Genomic DNA, 3,723 nt, shown 5'->3' with positions numbered 1-3,723 from the left:
GTACAGAGGGGTGTGCGGCTGTACACAGGGGTGTGCGGCCGTACACTCTTCATTTATGCTCCAAAAGTCGATTTTTCGGGTGTTTCTAGGCTAATACCAAGTCCAACTAGCAAATGGAGGCCAAACTCTTCACTTTGGAGAGTTTTTAAGGTGTGTACGGCCACCTTATGAAGGTGTGCGGCCGTACACCTTCAAAGGATGAAGAACACGAAGAACATGAAGAGTTTTAGCCTTAAATCAAGGTGTCTTACCAGTATAACAAGCTGAATGATGGAGTATTTCATGTTTTTGAGGCCCTTAGAGTGTTCTTGGATGAAGTTTTTAGAGAGAGAAAGTAGTGAGAGAAAGTAGAGTGCAGCCAAAGAAAAGGAATGAGTGAAGGGGTCTCATCCTTTATATAGAGGAGGGTGTACGGTTGAGGGGTGGGTGTGCGGCCGCACACCCATTGGTACGGTCGTACACTCCTCCCGAGAGGGTGTATGGCCCGAATGTTGTACTATGACTTGGTATAACTCAACCTAGGACCCAAAATTTGATTGTACGAGGCTTAGAACGCTTTATCAAACCCTTAAACGGTGTTAAATGATGATAAAACTGAGTTTGATGTTGATATAATTAATCGATCTTACAAGTTAAAAGTTTTCGGGTTGTCACACAATATAACATGAACCTTTCTAAAAATAGAAGTTCTTCATCTCCTAACGACCTATGTGGTATGCGAAGTGCAAAAAAGTTTCTAAATCGTGTCATTGCATGAACCTTGCCTACTACAGCCATGATACCAACTAAACACATGTAGGCTTAACCCGTCCCTTAATCTTCGGTAAAGCATTTGAAGGTTAGATGTAATGCCCAGGTTTTTACACTCGGTATACCTTAATAAAATTTCTTTTATTTACATCATAATAAAAGATTTTGGTGTACAACAACATACTGAATCACAAGAAGTTATCACCAGGAATCGTACCGGCATCAAATACATTTTCCGAATAGGGCGCTACAACCCTGCAACACAACAATAACAAACACAGTAAGCCATAAGGCTTAGTGAATAACAACTACAATAACATAACATCATGTAACTTCATTCACATATTTAACTTATCATCCAAAACATACGTCATATCCAATATGTTAATTAAATTATACTGATTGGTTATTAATTACTGATTAGTCAATAGACCTACTAGTATCATCTTGTCATAAAGATTATCACCGGACAATACTCTCATGACTAACCAATAATTCATTACTACCATCACTACCCTTTTGGGAATCCTTCGTCCAAAGTAATTACATCATTTTCATTTTCCAATATATATATATATATATATATATATATATATATATATATATATATATATATATATATATATATATATATATATATATATATATATATATATATATATATATATCAACTGAACATATTTCATCGGTCTATAATGTATTATCACCTCAATGACGTTTAATATAACGATATCACAATATATTAAATTCTAACATTAATTAACAACACACATCAATAAACGTCGGGTGTTAGAGTAGAATTATTCACCTTGTTAATTAGCAGACTAATACCAGCTTTGGTCTCTGACCTGCGCTACCTTTTAGCTTGCCACATACCAACACCTAATCAATAATATAACAAGTTCCTCAAAAAATTTAATCGCTAACTACGAAATAAACTACCTTTTAGAGTAGAATTATTCACCTTGTTAATTAGCAGACTAATACCAGCTTTGGTCTCTGACCTGCGCTACCTTTTAGCTTGCCACATACCAACACCTAATCAATAGTATAACAAGTTCCTCAAAAAATTTAATCGCTAACTACGAAATAAACTATGTTGTGCGACATGGCTCCAAGGCTTGTACTTGCTGCCGAGCTTTGAAAAAATGTCGCCTTAAGTCATATATGTATATAAAAATGAATAATAGTAGAATATATATATATATATATATATATATATATATATATATATATATATATATATAATTATTAATTATATACAAAATTATCGCCTTAATTCATGCCTTACAAACGACGTGGCTCGCCAATGCTCGAAAAAGCTTGACGTTTGACATTGCCGCCAAGTCATGTCTTACGTTACTTAGAACGTTGACGTTACCCTTTGTCACTAAACTAATTAAAGTTCATAATACAACTACTACTAGCTTAACCTCGTAACCCGTTAGCTAAATCTGACACATCTGATAACTATTGTAAATTAGTGTTTATAACCCTCACTGTCCAGACTATGTATTTAACCGTAAGATTAATCTATTAATCTTACAATATTGTTCATAAATAGCACCATATCACGAATTCACGTAACACGTCTACGATCTAACAAGCCTAGAAAAATATTACGTAAATATAATCATGAAATAACAAGATAAAAATACCTCGAATCATCTAGTAACTCAATCCATGTGTCCCCGTACGCTAGTGTAACTCTATGGTAATAACCCTCTGGAAACACCTCTACGGCCTCTGTCCCGATCATGTGTGCTAAATCTCTCCAAATGAAACAAACATGACATATATATATATATATATATATATATATATATATATATATATATATATATATATATATATATATATATATATATATATATATATATATATTGCCTCGAAAACGCATTGCAGTTCTTTCTTGGTCGTGTCGTAGTTTGCTATTTTCGCAAGAACTCGCTACATGTATTGCCCTTCCGACATGTGTCTCTACTGATTCACCATTGGTTGCACTGTGTCACCTTCATAACCGCGACGCGTCAATGAATTGAATTTTGTTTACTCTATCGAAATACCAATGTACTTCTATTCCGACTTCTAATGACCATTACATCATCATACGTACTCCGTTTTCAACAATCTTTACATCGACTGAATCGTCTCAGAGTAAACTATCACTTTCTTTTACTAATTCCGACTTATTTGAACATAGTAATACCTATTATGAAAAACAGGCGTTTTAAGCTGTCTCTTCCTTAAGAAGATTTCTTCCTCACAGTATCACCAAAATTACTACAACTAGGCCATAATAACCTACTTTATTATTCCCTTACATTCTCATGAAAGTATAGATCATTTCTCTATCAATCATTACGATATCGTATCGCAATATGCTTTCCATTTACTTTCAAGTTTTTCAACATGCTTGTAACATCTAACATTCTTTTCATTTATCCTTCTACAAGAATTACTTTCAGCATGTACAATATACTCAAAATTTATTTAGGACATAACCATATCTAAATCACACATCCTACAAGGGATTTTTTTCTTTCAATATGCATTACATGTCCTATCTCACACATTACATACCCATTGTTCCATTTCTAAACTGCAAGTCTTAGGAGTTGTTTTTATATTTTAACTATAAGTGATTTTCACATGCGCTCCGAACATATTCATCATGTAACGTCCAGGTTCTCACCAGGTACACCCAAAAATTTTCATTTATCATTTAAAAATTATAAATAATCTTGGTGTACACTTGCATTCCGGAATACAAGGAGTTACCACTAATGACCGTATTGACCTCAAGTAGAGGATCAAACCGAACGTCACAATGAGCTACCTATAAAATGATCTTCATAATGACTTAAGCCCCACTGATTAGTGAATAAAAACTACTGTAACATAACACATAAATCGTATGTGCATATATCAAATCAATATCAATAATATACAACAAATAAAGTACATCACTTA

The sequence above is a fragment of the Lactuca virosa genome, chromosome 4 (assembly GCF_052849685.1).
Source record: "Lactuca virosa cultivar CGN04683 chromosome 4, Lactuca_virosa_CGN04683_v6, whole genome shotgun sequence".
NCBI classification, from domain to species: Eukaryota; Viridiplantae; Streptophyta; class Magnoliopsida; order Asterales; family Asteraceae; genus Lactuca; species Lactuca virosa.
Note: the sequence above shows the minus strand (reverse complement) of the source record.